The sequence below is a fragment of the Leucoraja erinacea genome, chromosome 30 (genome assembly GCF_028641065.1).
Source record: "Leucoraja erinacea ecotype New England chromosome 30, Leri_hhj_1, whole genome shotgun sequence".
Lineage (NCBI taxonomy): Eukaryota > Metazoa > Chordata > Chondrichthyes > Rajiformes > Rajidae > Leucoraja > Leucoraja erinaceus.
Window position 1 is genome coordinate 16,716,832 of NC_073406.1, and position 21,143 is coordinate 16,737,974.

At 43.6% G+C, this 21,143-nt stretch overlaps 1 protein-coding gene and 1 pseudogene across 1 annotated transcript in view; both read left to right on the forward strand.

The window, feature by feature from the left end:
- The window catches only part of LOC129711699 (rap1 GTPase-activating protein 1-like), a 280,412-nt gene that overhangs the window by 86,994 nt on the left and 172,275 nt on the right, over positions 1–21,143 (forward strand).
- LOC129711700 (60S ribosomal protein L11-like) lies at positions 19,047–20,743 on the forward strand (annotated as a pseudogene).

A 21,143-nucleotide genomic window follows, 5' to 3' on the forward strand; every position in this document is an offset into this window, starting at 1 on the left:
CTCGTAGATTACATTTCATAGACTATTGCAGAGATGTTGCTTTCCCTTTAAAGTCGGAAATTCTACTGCACAAACTGCTCCATAGGCAAAGTATTGCTCAACATCGGTTCCAAATTTACATTTGGAAACCTTCAACCAGTTAATGGTTTGAACAGTAAGTTACAAATAGAGTCACAGAGCTGTTGCAAGTTATTAATTACATGCACTCAAAATATTGTATATGACCATCTGAGACCATCTGACCCACTCACCCAGACCATCTGACCCACTCACAACACAGACAGAGGCCCTTCGGCCCGCCTTGTCTGTGCTGTCCAAATCACGTATTGGGCTAGTCCCATTTGCCTACATTTGGCCCATAGGAACAAAACATTTGTCACCTCATTACTATTAAAGACAAAGACAAAACATTTGTCACCTCATTACTATTAAAGACAAAGGCATGCAAACACAACTCAGTGGCTTCTTGGGGTGTACGGGCTTGTAGAAAAGACAAATGCATCATCCTCCCTGCTTTTGTAAACTCCCAAAAGTAAAGATACCAAATGTTTGCTGAGCTAACAAGTTAAATCACATGGGTTGGGTCAAGAGCTGTTGATAAGACACATGGTTATCCACGTTCCCAGACATAGAGTAGGTCATTTGTCACCCAAATCAACTTGCAAGAACAACTCAAATGGGACTCCACCTAACCCGTTCAAACAGCTGGTTAATCATTCGCCATTTATTGTTCACTGGGATTACCTTAGGTGAAGACCACTTGAAGTTGGTAATTGTAGTGAAGGGCTGAGTATAATTCCATGCAGTCCATGACTCTGCTGGGGCCAGGAGAAGCACCTTGACGAGATCGTTCCTTCATTGTACCAGCATGATGGCATGGAAGGAGCATATTCGGCCCATTAAATCTGTTCTGTTCCATTTCCTTCCCCTTTCTCAGAAACCTGCAAATTATTTTCTCTTTTGTTTATCCAGTTCCCTTTTGGAAGGGTGTAGGAACGAACTGTAGATTCTGGTTTAAACCGTAGATCGACACAAAAGGCTGGAGGAACTCAGTGGGTCAGACAGCATCTCTGGAGAAAAGGAATGGGTGAGGTTTCAGGTCCGAAATGTCATCTGGTCCTTTTCTCCAGAGATGCTGTCTGACCCGCTGTATTACTCCAGCTTTATGTATCCATCTTCCCTTTTGGAAATTCTAATTCTGTTTCTATTTTAGACGAACACTCTCACTCCCTTTGCAAAAATGTTCACACGCGCTAATCGGCTTTATTGTCACGTACACTGCGGCACAGGTACAACGAAAATCTTGCTTGCAGCAGCATTGCCAGTACATGTGATCTCTGACAACACACAAGAACTTTGTACAGAAATTACATGGAGACATAGAAATTAAGTGCTGGAGAAGGTCAAGTGCAGGAGTAGGCCATTTATAATCGAGACGAGGAAACACTTTTTCTCACAGAGAGTGGTGAGTCTGTGGAATTCTCCGCCTCAGAGGGTGGTGGAGGCAGGTTTTCTGGATGCTTTCAAGAGAGAGCTAGATAGGGCTCTTAAAAATAGCGGAGTCAGGGGATATGGGTAGAAGGCAGGAATGGGGTACTGATTCAGCCATGATCACATTGAATGGCGGTGCTGGCTCGAAGGGCCGAATGGACTACTCCTGCACCTATTGCCTATTGTCTATTATCATCCAAAATTAGTATCCTGTTCCTGATTTCTCCCCATAATCCTTGATTCTGTTAGCCCTAAGAGCTATAGCTAATGCTCTCTTAAATATATCCAGTGATATATCCAGTGGCCTCCACTGCCTTCTGTGGCAGAGAGTTCCACAGTTCACAACTCTCCAGTTGAAAAAGTTTTTCCTCATCTCAGTCCTAAATGGCCTACCCCTTATTCTTAAACTGCGACTCCTGATTCTGGACTCTCCCAACATCGGGAACATTTTTCCTGCATCTAGCCTGTCCAATCCCTTAAAAATGTTATATGTTTCTATAAGATCCTCTCTCATCCTAAATTTCAATGAATATAAGCCCAGTCGATCCATTCTTTACATACAGTTATGAAAGAGTAAAAAGTAAAGACTCCAAAGAAACTAAATATTTGACAAAGCACAAGTAGAAACAATGACCATGGTAGCGCAAGAGATGGTTTGTTATGTTTCCTGGTCAAGTCCATGTCCTCCGCCCGTTAATCCAACTGCTAATGGGAACAGCCTTACTTTATTTATCTCAACCTGATGTGCCCTTGATAAAATCTCACATAGTTATGCAGGAAATAGAGGGACATAGATCACATGCAAGCAGAAGGGATTAGTTTAACCTGGCAAGATGTTCAGCAGTGACTTTGTGGCTGAAGGGCCTATTCCTGTTCTCTGCACTAAGGGGGTCAGCTCAACAGTGAGTTACCTCATTGAAACTTACAGAATAATGAAAAGCTTAGATAGAGTGGATGTGGAAAGGATGTTTCCACTGGTTGGACAGTCTCGGACCAGAGGTCATAGCCTCAGAATTAAAGGGCGCTCTTTTAGAAAGGAAGTGCGGAGGAACTTCTTTAGTCAGAGGGTAGTTAGTCTGTGGAACTCATTGTCACAGAGAGCTGCGGAGGCTAAGTCAGTGGATATTTTCAAGGCAGAGATAGACAAATTCTTGATTAGAACGGGTGTCAAGGTTTATGGGGAGAAGGCAGGAAAATGGGATTAGGGGGCAGAGATCAGCCATGATTGAATGGCAGAGTAGACTCGATGGGCCGAATGGCATAATTCTACTCCTATAAGTTGTGAACTTCTCCAGTCCCTTTGTAACTGGAATCCATCATCCTCAGAGCATTCCAGTAAATCTCTGCATCCATCTGCGAATGTTTAAGATCTCATCTACTCTGTGGCATGCCCCTACACTGCCATAGAGGCGGGCACACTGAGCCCTTGCCAACCTTCCAGTTACACTAATCCCTCATAGCCCCATTTTTTCCCTTTCAATTTCCCAACATTCTCATCACTCTGCCTTCTTTCCCCCACAATTCCACCACTCAGATATACACATAGAAAGTAACATTACACATACTATCACAACATTTAATAAACATTTAGACAGGTACGTGGCTAAGATAGGTTAAGAGGGATATGGGCCACATGCAGGCAGGTGGGGCTATTGTAGATGGGACATGTAGGCCGACATGGGCAAGTTGGAGAAAGGCCCGTTTCCACACTGCTTGACAACGAACATTGTACTCTTAAAGGCAGACACAAAATGCTGGAGCAACTCAGTGGGACAGGCAGCATCTCTGGAGGGAAGGAACGGGCGACGCCTCTGGAGGAGACCCTTCTTCAGACCCAACTTGTCACCCGTTTCTTCTCTCCAGATGCTGCCTGTCCCGCAGAGTTGCTCCAGCATTTTGAATCTGTCTTCGAGCATCTACAGTTCTTTCCTACACACCTCGTACGCTTATAAAGTCGGACTGCATTTCTGTGCTCCTGGCATTTGGGTTTGCTGTGAGTTTGGAACCTTTTGAGTCGGAGCTGAAAGAACTAACTCTGAGCCATTGATGTTTAAGAAGGAACTGCAGATGCTGGAAAATCGAAGGTGGACAAAAGTGCTGGAGAAACTTAGTGGGTGCAGCAACATCTATGGAGCGAAGGGAATAGGCAACGTTTCGTCCCGAAACGTTGCCTATTCCCTTTGCTCCATAGATGCTGCTGCACCTGCTGAGTTTCTCCAGCACTTTTGTCTACCTGAGCCATTGATGTCAGTTTGTGATGTTACATTTAGCACGCCAGTACTAACCGGAAACATTTGTTTCCAGGTGTTGACCATGTGTGTGCGTGTGCATGTGCGTGTGTGTGTGTTCGTGCGTGTGTGTTCGTGTGTGTGTTCGTGTTCCGTGTTCCTTGCAGGAAGTAAAGGCAAATTTTACCTTTTAAAACAAGATTAGTTCCAAGGGCATAGACCACTGATTGGAAATGACCGAATCGAGTATTTGTTGTGTGGTGGTGGTGGTGTCTGGAACTTGGACTGATTTATGTTTGCATGCAATGTAGATCATATCTTGCGACCATGGGATCTGATAATGGTCCACGTAGATAGTGGTATCACCATCAACAGCCACCGTAGAACTTGTATGTGGGTGTTACAGCCGCGATGCGAGTACCAAGAACCATTTGCTGCAAGAAAACTAGCGGCAGTTACAATCTACCCTGTGAAAATAGAGATTGCGTTGACACCTTATTTGAAGAAGGATTATGATAAATCTTTGATTTTTCTCCATAATGGTTTGGAGGTCTTTGAAGCCCCCCCTGCCCCCGAACCTACTGTTTTATCCTTGCCCATTAATCATTCCCCAAAATCCATTGTTCTTAAGTATCGTAAGCACCTCCTGAATTCTGTTGTGAATCTTTGAGCTGTAATTTGCTCTGGATAATGGATTCTGCAGCAAGGTTCAGAGTTCAATCCACATTTCATTTCTCGTTAATGAAGCCATTACTTGAGAGAGATTTTAAATCCACCGGATCGATATCCCTTCTTGTAAATGGAACAAGCTTGGAACCTGGCCAGAACTGAAGTTTCACAGACGGGTAATATTGCGTTTTCTGATATCGTAAATATTTTCAAACTTCACTGTATTTTACCATCATTGTCAAGGTCCTGACTCATGCTGATATTGCTCTAAGAGGTTATAAGTTAGTCAACCTCATAAATTAGCCCAGCTAAACCACATGGACAAAACATTAACTCTGATTCTTATACCAACTGGCCCCACACCTCTGCAGTTGCCTTAACATTAATTTGTTTGTGTATGTGTGCGTATATATATCGATATGTATATATATGTGTATATATATATATATAGAAACATAGAAAATAGGTGGAGGAAGAGGCCATTTGGCCCTTTGAACCCGCACCACCATTCACTGTGATCATGGCTGATCATCCACAATCAGTAACCCGTCCCTGCCTTCTCTTCATATCCCTTGATTTGGCTAGCCCCAAGAGCTCTATCTGACAGTGTTTGTAATGATTTGTATTCAGATTTACTGTCTGCATATGTGGGACTTGAACTCGTGTCTCAGCAGCAATGGCCCAGAATTCAGGCTACTGTTCATCCAACTAACCACTACACCACCATACCTCAATATATGTATATGCATGTGTGTATGTATAGATGTATATATTTTTGCTGCTTATTATGGTGTTTACAGAGAACTACATTTACATATCCATTGTGATGCTGCAAGTAAGAATCTCCTTGTTCCGTTTAGGGTCATGTGACCACAAAACACTCTTAACTCTCGACTAGATGTTGTTTTATCTCTGGGTGGTCTTGTTTGATAACCTGGCTTATACTTAAGTTGTGGTGTGAATTGGTGCAGGAGACAAATGGAGGCCATTGACTTTCAGATGGAACATGAAGTAGAATCAACCTCACTCTCACAATTGCTGTTCTGAGAATATTATACTTTAAGTTTATCTTAAATTTGAACTTTACCATTTTGGTATCAGTTTGGAATTAAGCCATGTAATCCGGCTAACGGCAAGGATCTGGTATTTTTGTCCCAAATCCTATATTTGAAACTCAAACCTGACTAGATGCATGTTTCCAGTATCTGATCATAGTCATAATCATGCAATGTGGAAACAGGCCCTTTGGCCCAACATGCCCATGCTGACCAACATGCCCCATCGACATTAGCCCCACCTACCTGCTTTGGTCTCTGCTGCTGGTGTGTGATGCTTTGACACGAAGGATAAAATCAAGTTGATTGCAAAGAAAAACCTGGGAGCTGAAGACTAGGAAGCCTGATATCTGTGGTAAGTAAGTTACTGGAGGGAATCTGATGGATGCATTAAGTGGAAAGAGTGCAGGGAAGATTTACCAGAATGTTACCAGGAGCAAAGGGCCTGAGGTCCAGGCAGAGATTAGGCAGGCTAGGACTTTACTCCTTGGGAAGCAGAAGTGTATAGAGGTGTATAATAATCATGAGGGGAATAGATAGGTTGAATGCACAGTCTTGTACCCATGATAGGAGATCAAGAACTAGAGGGCATAGGATTAAGGTGAGATGGGAAAGATTTAATAGGCACCCGAGGGGCAACTTTTTCACACACAGAAAGGTGGGTGTATAGAACAAACTGCCAGAGGAGGTGTTTGAGGCAGGTACTATAATAATAGTGACGTGCATAGGAAAGGTTGAGAGGGTAATAAGTCTGACTCGGGGGAAAATAGGACAATCTTAGATGGGTCATCTTGGTTGGCATGGATGTGTTGGGCTTGTTTCTTGACTCCATGGCAACCAAATCTGGTTAGGGCTTGCATTCTCCTTCATCCTACATCACTGTCAACAAAAGTCTCATAGAAAATGAATGATCCTAAGCAGCAACATGCTTTTCGTTGGTGGAAAAAAAAAATGTTCTTAAAACGAGCTTGTCACTGGCAAACATTTTTTCTGTTGACAATATCATAGTGTGGCCCACCATTGCCTGCCTGTGTGCACTATAATGATAGTAACTCCCACAGGACAATGGATAAGTACCCATTTCACAGTGAGTGCCATCCTCTCGAGCTCAATAGCTTCATCTCTGACTCCACTCGATTCATCCAAGTGGTTGGTGTTGCTGTGGAAACCCATGTAGGCCCTGGTTATGGATGCAGCGTTGTGGGGTAGGTGGAGTGTCGTTGTATTCCCTCCTACTCTGCAGTCCTTCCTCACCCCTCTCTCCAATACATCAATGACTCCATCAGTGCTCTCTCCCTGAACAGAACATTCAGGCAAGCCACAAGGTGCTGGAGGAACTCAGTGGGTCAGGCAGCATCTGTGGAGGGAATGGGCAGGTGACATTTTGGGTTGTCTGTTCATCCAGAGAATTCCTGAAATCTTTGCTTGCTCTCACCGTCACCTGACCCATCTCCATCTCTACCCCTCTGCCTTGGCAGGGCCAGCAGCTGAATCAGTCTCACCCCCTTCCCCCACTCCCTCTTCTCCCGTCTCCCGTCTCCCATCAGTCGTGAGGCACAGAAGTGTTATCAGGCAATTGAACAATCCTGAGCTACCATCTACCGTTGATAGTTTAGTGATACAGTGCGGAAACAGGCCTTCAGCCCACAAAGTCCACACCGACCAGCGATCCCTACACATTAACACTAGGGATAATTTACATTTATACCAAGCCAATTAACGTACAAATCTGTACGTCTATGGAGTGCGGGGGAAAATCGAAGATCTCGGAGTAAAACCACGTGGTCACGGGGAGAACGTACAAACTACATACAGACTGCACCCATAGTCAGGATTGAACCCGGGTCTCTGGCACTGTAACTCTCCGCTGCGCCACCATGCCACCCAGATAGTTTAAAATAAAATATGTTTTCTAGTTTATTCCATTTTGATTTGGAGTTGTGTGCAAAATTACAGTCAGCTCTTGACTTCATTGTGTATTCCCAAAAATGTGCGTGACCTTAAAATATTCAATAAAGACATTCTTACTGCTTCATAAAGAGCTGAAAATGATATTGAACAGGAAGCTTTGAAAGATGATTTTTTAATGTTGTTTATTCAGTTTGTGCCAATATTTTATCCGCTCGAACACATTTTAATTTTTAACCTTCGAAACAAATTATTGGATGAATACATTTCCCAGAATGAAATTCCATCTTGTCGAGGAGTACAAAATTAATGTTAGCTTACCTAATTCTGGTGAAACCCACAGGTGACAGAAGTTGTTAGAAAATCCATCACAAATAATGATAAAGTCTGGAGCCAACACTGTACGTGATCTGAATTCTAATGCACTTTTGTCAAGTAATTTGGTTATGCTCCAACTTTGTATTTGCATGAACAGGTATCACTTATACACACGTGGAACACAGTACAAAGACCAACACAGGAACTGGCCCTTCAGCCCACAAAGTCCATGTCGTACATGATGCTTCATTTAACTAATCTCATCTGCTTTCACGTGATCCATTCCCTCCATTCCCTGTGCATCCATGTGCCTATCCAAACGCCTCTTAACCCCCCACTATCTCTGCCTCCACCACCAGGCACCCACCATCCTCTCTGTGGAAATTTAAAAAAAACTTGCCCTTGACTTTTGCTCTTTTCACCTTAAAGCTCTGCTCTTGGTATCACAGCTGGCTGCGGAGGCCAAGTCATTGCGTATTTTTAAGGTGGAGATTGGCAGATTCTTTATTAGTAAATGCCCCCGTCCTACTTGTGCCCCACCCAAGGTTTCCGTGTGGTTCCCGGAGGTTGCAGGTGGTTGCCGGAGGTTGCAGGTAGTGGAAGCAGGTAGGGAGACTGACAAAAACCTCCGGGAACCGAACGGAAATCTTGAGTGGGGCGCAAAGTCTCCAGAGGTTTCCGTTCAGGTTTCCTAAGTGGGACAGGGGCATAAGGGTGTCGGGGGTTATGTGGAGAAAGCAGGAGAATGGGGTTGAGAGGGAAAGATAGATCAGCCATGATTGAATGGTGGAATAGCCTTGATGGGCCGAATGGTCTAGTTCTGCTCCTAGAACATGAATTTATAAACAATGTATACTGAGATTATTGAGCCCAGAGTGGATGTGATAACCTTGTGAAAAAGCTTTTATTTAACACGCCTTCTCCGTGACACTCCAAATATTTTCACATTTTCCTCAGGAAGCATGGTCTAAGTGAATCTGGCGAGGATGTTTTGCTTGTGGGAGAACTAGAATAAAGGAGGAAATTACTGTTTAAAAGGTAAAAGGCTGGCAGATGAGACAGGTGATTTTTTTCAACAGACAGTGTGAGTCTTTAGATTACTCCCAGGATTTGGAGGGATATGAATCAGGCAGAGGAGATTAGTTTAACTTGGCATCATGTTTGGCACTTATCCATGTTCTCCAGAGATGCTGCCAGACCTGTTGAGTTACTCCAGCATTTTGGCTCTTTTCTTGCAAATCCAGCATCTGCAGTTCCTTGCTTCCACCTCCCAGGTTTATGCTGCCCGGATTAGGTGTCATTATCTAGAAGAGGGGTTGGGCAAACTTGGGTTGTTCACTCTGGAACGCCAGAGGTGGAGGGAAGACCTGATAGAAGTGTATAATATTATGAGGCATAGCTAGGCTGGACGGTCAGAATATTTTTCACAGGGAGGAAAGGTCAAAGACTGGAGTGCACAGCATTAAAGTGAAAGGTGCAACATTTTAATGAGATGTGCTGGGCACGTTTTTTTGCACAGAGTGGTGGGGGACAGGAACGCGATGCCAGGGGTGGTGGTGGAAGCAGATACGATAGTGGCATTTCAGAGCTTTTTAGATGGGCACATCGAAATGGAGGGATTTGATCTATGTCCAGGCAGGGGAGATTAGTTTATCTTGGCATCTTGTTTAGCACACACACACACACACACACACACACACACACACACACACACACACACACACACACACACACACACACACACACACACACACACACACACACACACACACACACACACACACACACACACACACACACACACACACACACACACACACACACACACACACACACACACACACACACACACACACACACACACACACACACACACACTGTGGGCTCAATGACCTGTTTCTATTTTTGTACTTTTCCATGTTCTTCAAAGGGTGGTGGAAGCAGATTTGGTTTAGTTTAGCTAAGAGATGCAGCGCGGAAACAGGCCCTTCGAGCCCATCGAGTCTGCGCCGAAGCTCACTAACACTATCCTGCATACGCCAGGGACAATTTTGCCAAGCCAATTAACCTGCAAACCTGTATGTCCGTGGAGTGAGGGAGGAAACCGGAGCTCCCGGAGAAAACCCACGCGGTCACGGGGAGAGAACGTACAAACTCTGTCCAGACAGCAGCAGTAGTCAGGATGGAACCCGAGTCTCTGGCGCTGTAAGGCAGCGACTCTACTGCTGCGCCCACCGTCCCGCTAATATGTTGATATGTTGAACTCTTTTTAAGTAGAGGAAGAATGCATTCTTGATAGACAAGAGGCTGAAAGGTTATGAGGAATGATGAGAATGTGGAGTGGCGGTTATGGTCAGATCAGCCAAGTTCTAGTACATGGGAACAGCACGCGAGAAAGATCTCATGTCCTGCTCCTGCTCCTAATTTGTATGGCTGCATATATTTATTTTTTGAAAATTCCCATTGATTCATCTTCCCCTTACAACACAGTACAATTAGTAGAGTGTTAATTTGTTCATGAGATATGTATTTTTATTTCTATTTATTTTTTAATGCACACTGAATGGACACTGGTTGAGCAACGTTTTTTTGTTTCCTCTGGGTATGTGAATACTCAGGAAATGACAATAAAGATATACAATACAATCCAGAACCAGGCAGCACAATTGCCTGATGTAATTTTCAGCAGCTTTTCTGTCACATCATTGAAGTACTTCCTTTATTCCCTATCACATTTCCTATATTTTCTATTACACTTCCTTTATTTTCTATCACGTTTCCTTTATAAAGTATTTCCTTTATTCTCTCTCACACACCACTGAAATATTTCCGTTTCTCTGTGCAGTCAGTCAGCCCAAAGCATATTCTGAACTTATGAGAAAGGAACTGCAGATACTGGTTTACCCAAAAGGACACAAAGCGCTGGAGTAACTGAGCGGGTGAGGCAGCGTCTCTGGAGAACATGGACGGGTGATGTTTCGGGTCGGGACCCTTCTTCAGATCTGAATTTCGATCGTAGAAGGATTGCTTTGTTTACGTAAATCAAAAGAATGGAGGAAGAAGCTGGGTCCCAAGATGAAGGCAAACACAATGAAAACGCTGGAAACACTCAACAGGTCAGGCAGCATCTGTGTAAAGAGAAACAGATAATGTTTCAAATCGATGAGCTATCTTTATGCCATCAACCTGAGAAGCCTAGTCTGCTTTTCCTCTCCACAGATGCTGCCTGACCTGCTGAGTGTTCCAAGCATTCTGTGTTTCATATTCCCAACATCAAGCTGACACTTATTGCTCTCAAGAAGATGGTGCTAAGGCTACTGTCTTTAACTGCCAGCGATGTTGAAAGACCAGAGATATATTCCTAAATCAGGATGGTATAACTTCATAAGGTCATGGCTCATAGGAGCAGTAGTAGGCCATTTGGCCCATCGAGTCTACTCCGCCATTCAATCATGGCTGACTTTTCCATCTTAACCCCATTCTCCTGCCTTCCCCCCCATAACCTTTGACATTCTTACTAATCAAGAATATATTAATCTCCGCCTTTAAAATTCCCAATGACTTGGCCTCCACAGCCGTCTGTGGCAATGAATTCAACAGATTCATCATGCTCCGACTAAAAACATTTCTCCTCACTTCCTTTCTAAAGGTGCATCGTTTTGTTTTGATGCGATGCACCCTGGTCCTAGACTCTCCTACATATTCTCTGTCCACCCTATACAGGCCTTTCACTATTCTGTGTGAAGTGCTACACCATGTATGGCACAGTGGAAACCAGAGTAACTCGAGAAAGCATACCCGGGTCACAGGGTGAACGTGCAAACTGCACCCAGCCAGCACCCGAGGCCAGGATCGAACCCGAGTCTCCTGAACCGTGAGGCAGCAGCTCTACCCACTGCACCACTCTGCCGCCTGTTTTAGTTATTGATAGTATAAAATAAAATTATATATTTTCTAGTTTTATTCCTTTGATTCGGGATGGTTGTAAGGAAGTTGCAGTCAGCTCTTGCCGGTTATGTATTCCTGAAAATGTGTGGCCACATTTATACTTCTATGGTTGACGGTTCCAGAGAGGTTATTCTTGAACGTGGTGATCATGGTTTTCAGACTCCTGTACCACCTTCCCAATGGTAGAAGGTGTATGGTTTCATCAGCTGATGGTCTGTAGGTGGTAATCAGACCAATGGCCCCTTGCCCACTTTTGACCTGATGCCACGAGTCTTCTGCTCAAAATGTCAAGGGTTCCCAGGCACCCACTCTCCCACCTACGCGAGCACTTCAGAAGCTTCTGTCGTGCGAGACTGGACATACCCAGGGGGTGGTGATGGCAGAGTCCGGATACTGACAGGGAATCTACTAATATCATAATTTAGTTTAGTTTAAAGATGCAGCGCAGAAACAGACCCATCAGCCCACCTAGTCCACGCTGACCAGCGATCCCCGCATACTAACACTATCGTACACACTAGGGACAATTTACAATTATACATGTTTTAGCCCAAAAACGTGTACGTATTTTTAATATCTCGTTTAATCTCGGGGGTTTTTTTTAACCAAAAATAAATTTAATCATTTATTACAAGAATAATATGTACAATACATCCACAATACCAACAAACCCACCACCATAATACATTAGTAAAACAAATATTATTCGATATGAAATATACTGAGTATTAAACAACTATGCTACAATTCTTGCCAAGGATACATTCCACCCCGCGTGGTGCACAGCGGTCCTGGAAATCCCCCAGGGTGCCCGTGGACAGTGCGTAGTCCCTCTCTAAAAGAACCCTGGAAAAGGGGCAGACAGCCGGCTCGGGCAGAGCCATCTTCCGCCTGGTGCCATGACTCGTGGATGGTCAGCTTGGCCAGGCCTAGGAACAACCCATCCAGGACATCTTCAGCCCTAACCTTTCCCCTATGCACAGGGTGTCCAAAGATGAGGATAGTTGGTACGAAATGTAGTCAGAAGGCAAGGAACATCCCCTTTAGACATTGGAACAGGGGCCGCAATCTCACACGCTCCATGTAGACGTGGAACACAGACTCGTCCAGCCCGACCGTAGTCTCATTAGTGATTACTAAAATGATTCTGTATTCGGAGGGCGAGCTCCATTTGTTCAGCTCAACGACTATTGATCGTCCAAAGGTCAGGACAATCACTACAGCCTCCCGAATGTTACACAGAGCTGAGCTGATCAGATCACGGGCAACAAGACCAAAGTGCAGGTGTGGTCCAAGAAATGACGGGGGAAGTCAGAGTGGTGCAGCTGGCAGGTCTAGTGCCTCACAGCACCAAAGACCCAGGTTTGATCCTGACCTTCGGTGGTTCTCTGTGTACAGTTTGCACGTTCTCCCTGTGAGCCGTGGGGTTCCTCGCGGTGCTTTGATTTTCTCCCACGTTCCAAAGACACGCGGGTTTTTTATCAATTGCCTCCTCGTGTGTGAAGGGAGTGTTTGAGAGAGTGGAACATAACATAGAAACCGTGTGTGTGGATGATCAATGGTCAGCGTGGACTACGTACTGTGCTGTACTGTTCTATGTTCTCCGCTCAATGGAAAACAAATCTAACCAGTTTCTCCTCATAATTGAAACCTTCCATCCCATGCAACATCCTGGTGAATTTTGGCTGCAGCTTTCCACTGAAGATTAACAAAGGCAGCCTCCATGTTATGTGATGATACAATAGTATTTACTGCGATTGATATAGAACAATGTGAACATACAGTGTCTTTCCCCCCCCCCCCAGGGTTGGGGAATCAACTACAAGTGGCAGATACATACCCTCAAGAGGGATATTTTTTGATAAGGTTTTTATTCCTGGCCTTCGTCTAACCATCTGCCTATGAATAAAAACCTTGTCTGTATCCACCTATCTATCAGTTGCCAGCCTGTGTACTGCCCCTTATCACTTCCAGCTTTCTTCCCATCCCTCCCCACCACAATCACTCTGAAGAAGGGTCCAGACCCGAAACGTCACCTATCAACGTTTTCCACAGGTGCTGCCTGACCCGCTGAGTTACTCCAGCACTTTGTGTCCTTTTCTTTCAGGCAAACAGGACTAGTTTGGATGAGTACATTGTTAGTCTAGACTATTTAGGCTGAAGGGTCTGATTACGTGCTGACCCTTAGATTCAGAAGCACCGCACTGGTCACCCATGTTGGTAGCTTTGCTGGTGTTGAAAATTTAACTCTACTGTATAGACCCCTGTTGAAACAGAGACCAAACATTGATTCTCCCTTGATAGGTACAAAATGCTGGAATAACTCAGCAGGTCAGGCAGCAAATCTGGAAAAATGGAATAGATGACGTTTCGGATTGATACCCTTCTCTTCTTTATAAACCAGCATCTGCAGTTCCCTCCTACACATTAATACTCCCTTGCTTTCTTGTAATATGCAGAGCACGGCTGTAAAATAAACTATTATTCCATTCTCATTCAGTGCACACAGAATGTTGTATAACGCTATCATCCATTTATGCTTTGCTTTTCATCCATTGTGTTTTATTAAACCATTTCCACTTTTCAATATCTGAAACTGAATAAAATATTTTCCGGAATTCATCTTCAAGTCAGATCCAGTCTCCACTCGAAAGCAATTCCATTATAAATATTTCATGCAAGTTGAAATGAAATAGAGTGGAGGGAAAATATATCAAATTGATATTAACTTCTTTAATAATATTTTTTCTATCTCTCAAAAAATGCACCCACTATTAATAAACTCAGACAAGTGGTTGATTGTTGGAAATCTAGAGATAACGAAGGAGGGGCATTGCATCAGCAATATTAACTTGATCTACACCTTTTGGTGTCAACTTTCCTTGTCTATCAAAAAGCAATCAACATTTTCAAACAATCTTTACCCTTAATTAGTTTTTGGAAACAAACGATCCCAATTTCTGTGAATCGTGTTACTGGTATTTCTAGTGTTTTATTATTGTCACGTGTGTTGAGAAACAGTGGAAGAACTTTTATTTCATGCTATCCTGTCAAATCATACTATACATGAATACATCAAGCCATACATAAGCACAGATGTAGTCAAAGAAAAACCCCCACCAGAGTGCAGAATATAGTGTTACAAGAGTTATAGCATTACAGGAACAGAGAAAAAGTGCAAGGTCCATAATGAGGCAGGTTGGAAGATTGGAACTACGGATACCAGACTACGGTTATCTGTTCTGTAGTTTGATAAAAGAGGGGAAGAAGCTGATCCTGTCAGACTTTGATAACATCTGACCTACCGGAGAGGGGAGAAGAGGGAAAGGCCAGGTCCTTACTTTTATTGGTTTCATTTCCAAGGCAGCAAATGGTGTAAATCGATCGATTTTGGGGTAGGGGTGGGGAGTTGCTTGTTCTGTTTGATCGACTGGGCGACATCCACAACTTCCTGCGATTTCTTGATTGCTTTATAAACCAGATTCACAACTTGGGGACCTTTTATTGTCAAAGTGAACCCAAAATGTAAGTGGAAATGATGAAAGTAACTAGGAGAGTGAGAGTTTCACACAAACGAGCCCAGGAATGTCATCTTTTCAATTATACTTGTCAGTTTCCTTTTGGGAAAAGCTTTGTCTGAGTTTCCCCTTTAAAATTACCTATCGCATGAATTCTGTTTAAGAGAAAAGCCATAATTTGTCCAACTTGGATTTCAACAGGTTTTCATGTCTGTAATCACAAATTCCCATGGGTTTTAATTAGGAGCAGGAAAGAGAGAGGGAGAGGGGAAGAGAGAGAGTCAAAGAAAGGCAAATTGGACATGCCAAACTTTCGAATTAACTCAATTCCCTGCTTGTTGAGTGAAGTTATTAGGTTTGTCCACAGATGGTAATCCATTTACAATGGTATTACATCACTGTGAATCCTCATTGCATTGTTGGAATCCCTCCATTAATAGAATAGAGTGGTAATGTAGGAACAAATAGGTTATTCAGCCCCTTGATTTTCTGTTATCCCACAGCATAACTTTGCAGTTAATGACACATTCGTGTCTTAGTTAGGCAACACATTTGGAGAATTGTGCGTAGTTCTGGTTGCCTCATAACAGGAAGGATGTGGAGGTTTTGGAGAGGGTGTAGAAGAGATTTACCAGAATGCCGCCTAGAGTAGAGGGTATTAGCTATAAGGAGAGGCTGGACAAACGTGTAATTTTTTTCTCTGGAGAGACTGAGGGGAGACCTGATAGAAGTTTAGACAGTTATGAGAGGCATATCCTGTCAAATCACTCCATGCATGAGTACGGTCAAGCCATACACAAGTACAATTAGCTAGTACAAAAAGTAAAGTATTAGAGTCCAGAATACAGTGTTACAAGCATTATAACGTTACTTTAATAGAGAAAAGGTGCACGGTCCGCATGGAGTTTGCACATTCTTCCTGTGAGGTTTCTTCCTGGTGCTCCGGTTTCCTCCCACATCCCAAAGATGGGGTTTGTAGGTTAATTGGCCTCTGTATTTTGCCACTAGTGTGTAGGAGCGTGGAGGCTAAAGTGGTATAATATAGAACTAGCATGAACAGGTGACTGATGGTCGGTGTGAACTCAATGGGCCGTAGTTTGGCTGTTCCCATGCTGTAACTAAACAAAACTGCCTCTTAATCTCAAACCCCCAGAGTAGGGGGCTTCATCATGGAGTCATGCCAGGCATCATCCCATACCCGACGGTCCTGAATCCATTGGAAATGTTTATTTGTTTGTGAAACCTTCTGAAAGATTGATGCAAAGTTAATGAAGACGAATGCTATCGTTGCATTTTAATTTGGTGTTTCCAATGCAGGGTAGTTGTGGAAACATTTAGTCTCAAACATTTTCAGCAATGCACTCCTCGTATTGTAAACCTCTAATTGAGCTCATCTAATGCAAGGATCTCCTCAATCTCTAGCCTTGATTAATCCCATTGACCTGGGGACACTCTGAATAGATATTACCTGCCACATCATTTTTTTCAGAATTCTTCCTTGCTGCTTGCTCCCAATTAACTCGATTGAAAAGCCTTCTGCCTTCCGTGATACTGGCGTTTCCAACTTCAGTAAGTTGGGGAGAGAAATATATGGCAATTACGGATACAGTAACTGCTCCATCGCAGTCCCGTCCCCTCGTGAGATCAGGCTCTTCAGATCGCAAAGATATGAGCTTCCATTTGAAGCAACACCTAGGACAACATAGAAAGTAGGTGCAGGAGTTGGCCATTCAACCCTTTGAGCCAGGACTGCCGTTCAATATGATCATGGCTGATCATACAGAATCAGTACCCTGTTCCTGCTTTTTCCCCATACCCCTTGATTCAGTTAGCCCTAAGAGCTATATCTAACTCTCTCTTGAATACATCCAGTGAATTTGCATCCACTGCCTTCTGTGGCAGAGAATTCCACAGATTCACAACTCTCTGGCTGCAAACGTTCAGAAAAAGTTCTGAAAAACCCCATCAGGCATAGACTAGTGGGCTCGCCTTCTGAAGAAGGGTTCCAACTCGAAACGTTGCCTATCCATTTCCTCTAGAGATACTACCTAACATGCTGAGTTACTGCAGCACTTTGTGAATATCTTTGGTATAAACCAGCATCTGCAGTTCCTTCCTACTTAGTAGGCTCCACCATTTAATGTCATCGTAGCTGATCATAGCAATATCTATCTTCAATAGCTATGCTTAATTTTAGTTCCATTGATTTTCAGTGGCAACAATAATCACCGTAATTGGTCTGATCTCGATCTTATATTCTGGTACCCAGGTCGGCTGAAAGTATCGGATCACATATCACTCTTGGGACTTTACTTCTTGATGGATGCTGTACTCTGACTCTATCGCAATGAGCATTAATCAATAAATCAAACCCAGTGCTGGCCCGGTTTCACACACAAGACAAACGTGGCCAGCGTGTATTATCCGAGTGCAGTGGATGTCTGATTGAATTTTAGTTTCGAATATGACTTTGAAATCTTTTTTGTGTCGTGGAGAATTAATCTTACAATTCGTCGACACGTTAACAGGATCTTTGATTAAACCAAAATCTGTTTGTGCTTTTGGCAATTTACTCTCAATGGGAAAATAGGGTTGGACACAAGCACTGTGTGTGTGGATGAGCTCTGTTTGAGGATTCCATTCATCTTTTGACTTTCTAATCTAAATCTTTCTTTGTTTTTTTTTGCCTTTGAAGGCAAAGTATGTGCTGTAAATTGATATTTTGCCTGTTAATGCCAGGGAAAGAAATCAAGACGAGTCAGACTGAGCGACAGAGAACCCTGCTGTAATGTGCAAAATTGAAGGCATTGCCAAGTCCTGAGTCCTTGTTAAGACTGAGGCAACTTGCCAATAGATGTTGCAAGCCGCCTAGTTCAACCAGAGGTTAAAGATTCAAAGGGAAATCAATGTAATAAAAAAAATACAAATGTTGCAAATAATCCCATAGTCACAGAGCACAGACATTGTACTGTACTTTTCTATGTTCTAGCATGGAAACAAGCCCTATCATCCAACTCATCCATGACAGTCCCATCTCAGCTCATTCCATTTATCCATGTTGACCCATATCTATCTAAACCTTATCTATCCATGTACGTGTCCAAACGTCTTTTTAACATTGTTATTGTACCTGTTTCAACTATCTCCTCTTGCAGCCCGTTCCATGTACTCACCACCCTCAGTGGGGAAAGGTTGTAAGCATGTCATATTATTGTAGTAAAGATTAATTCAGTCAAATCAGTCAATCTTCCCACCGATAATGCAGAAAAAACAGCCACCAGAATCAAATAGTCTCCGGCCAATCTTCCCACCGATAATGCAGAATAAACAGCCACCAGAATCAAGGCTAACTCACACTCCGGCCATTCCTTTTGTCCCCGCTCTTGTCGGGCAGTAGATACAAAATCATATCCCATCAGATTCAGTATCAGCTTTTCCACTGCTGCAGTGCGCCCATAAACTAGGGTGTAGTCCTGATCTTCCAACCTACCTCACCGGGGACCTCGCACTTTTTTTTTTTAAGCTGCACTCTCTCTGTAGTTGCAACACAGTAACACTATATCTTGCACTCTGGTTATTTTTCCCTCTGCACTATCTGTTGTACTTGTGTATAGCATGATTGTTTAGTTTAGAGATACAACGCGGAAACAGGCCCTGCGGCCCACCAAGTCCGCGCCGACCACTAATTCCTGCACATTAACACCAGAGTACACACACTAAGGACACTTAACCTACAAACCTGTAGGTCTTTGGAGTGTGGGCAGAAACCGAAAATCTCGATGAAAACCCATGCGGTCACGGGGAGAACGTACAAACCCCGTACAGACAGCACACGTGGTCAGAATCAAACCCGGGTCTCCGGCGCTGCAAGAGCTGTTAGGCAGCAAGTCTACCGCTGCACCCTGTGCCCCCCCCAATTGTATTCATGTATATAATGGTGTAATCTGGATAGCACATGTCAAGGATGATTCTCACCCCAGCCGCCCTCTTCTCCCCTCTCCCATCAGGCAAGAGATACAGAAGTTTGAAAACACATTCGTCCAGACTCGGGGGCAGTTTCTTTGCAGCTGTTGCCAGGCAACTGAACGGTGCTCTCAACATCTAGAGTGTTATTCTGACCTCCCATCCACCTCACTGGAAATCCTTACAACTATCTTTAATTGGACTTAAACGGTGTAAATGTTATACCCTTTATCCTGGATCTGTACACCATGGACGGATCGATTATTATCATGTATACTCTTTTGACTGTGAATAGCACGCGAACAAAAGCGTTTTACTGTACCTCGGTACACATGGTAACAATAAACTAAATGAAACAACAACGTTTTCATTGTATCTTGGTACACGTGACAGTAATAAAACTCCAGCACAGTTCTGCTGCTTCAGGGCAACACAGCGGATTATTTCATCAGGGCAAATCCTGTCATTGAATTAACGAGGCAGCTGAAAGTCTGTCGAATGATTCGTGTTGTGTCTAAGTGTGAAACTACAAATGTCAACTTTTAAAATTATATTAAAAAAGCTCAAAACAAAACTTTGGACACCTCAAAATGAGCTTCCTTGGGAATTAATTTGTGGAATTAAAATTCCGGGAAGGGATGTTGAAGTTAGGAGTACGTGAGGGAATCTAGCAAACAAATTGAGAGACTGGAGTGCACTACATTTGAAACACAGTCTCTTTGTAATGCAGAGAAAATGACAACTAATCTACCCACTGCAGCCTCTACATACATTGATCAATGTTATGATCTACTGTTATTGGGCTACTGAACCATGCTATCAACAGCTAGTGAGCAGTCCTCATGAGCTACTCTCTACATCACTGTTATCTACCGCCCCTCCAGCAGTAGTGCGCTCACTCACCGGCCCCTCCCGCAAGAAGGAATACCCTATGAATGAGCTCCGCATTTGGAAACTATGTCTGAACATCTGTGTAGGTGAAAGTGCTGACAGACTGACCAGAGCTGCTAAAGTGCTGGAGCAACTCACTGGACAGACCCTGGTGATTCAAAAGCTCTCTGTACGGTGTGGTCCTTTGGCATTCGGAGAAATGAGAAGATTGCTGCACAATTCGAGGAGCCAAAACTGAAGAAATCTTAGAGAAGGGTCTGAAGGTTCGGGAGCATGAATTGAGGAATAGCAACTTCTGTAACACTGGGAACATTGATTTTGGGATCCAGGAGCACATCGATCTGGGCATTAAATGTGATCCCAGCATCGGAAGTTATGGTTTGGATTTGTACGTGGCCATGGGGCGAACTGGTTTCAGTATTTCTGAAGAAGAAGATTGGAATTTTTGGCCTTGCATCACAGTGAGGAATGTGGGGAATCGGCTGTGGTGGATGTTTATGTTAACCTTTATGTAGTTGTGTTGTCTTGTTGCTTTTTTTTCCCCGTATGGCTGTGTGGTAATTCGCATATCACTGTACCGTAATTGGTGCTCATGACAATGAAAGACCTTTGAAACCTTTGATAAGAAAGTTAAAAGTTAAATTGGTTCAAAGCATAACATTTCCAGGGAAGAATCAATGAGGTGGTTTCAACAAATATATGACGGCATCTTTCTTCCTGGAAAGTAATTTGACGAGCGTGTGAAACATGCAATAAAACAAACTAACTAAAAAAAACACACAAAAAAAACAGTGCAGCGCTGCATCGTGCATTGCCCCTCCCACAGTGCAGCGTTCCCTCATGCACTGCCCCCCCCCCCCCCCCCCCCCCCCCCCCCAGTGCAGCGCTCCCCCACTGCCCCACACCGCTCCTCCTGCATCGCAGTATCCCACAGAACTGCAGCTCAGTGTCAGCCTAAACATTTATGCAGGGATTAATATTGAAAACAATGGATTTCTGGCAATGATTTAAAGCCTAGTGATTTCCAGTTGCACCACTTGGTCTCAAAATGATTTTGCAAATCAACCTCTACACTCTGGGGATTGATGAATGGCAGCCGTTCCACTCTCTCTCTCCCTCGCTCTGTATCTCTGTTACATCCCCTCTCGTCCCTC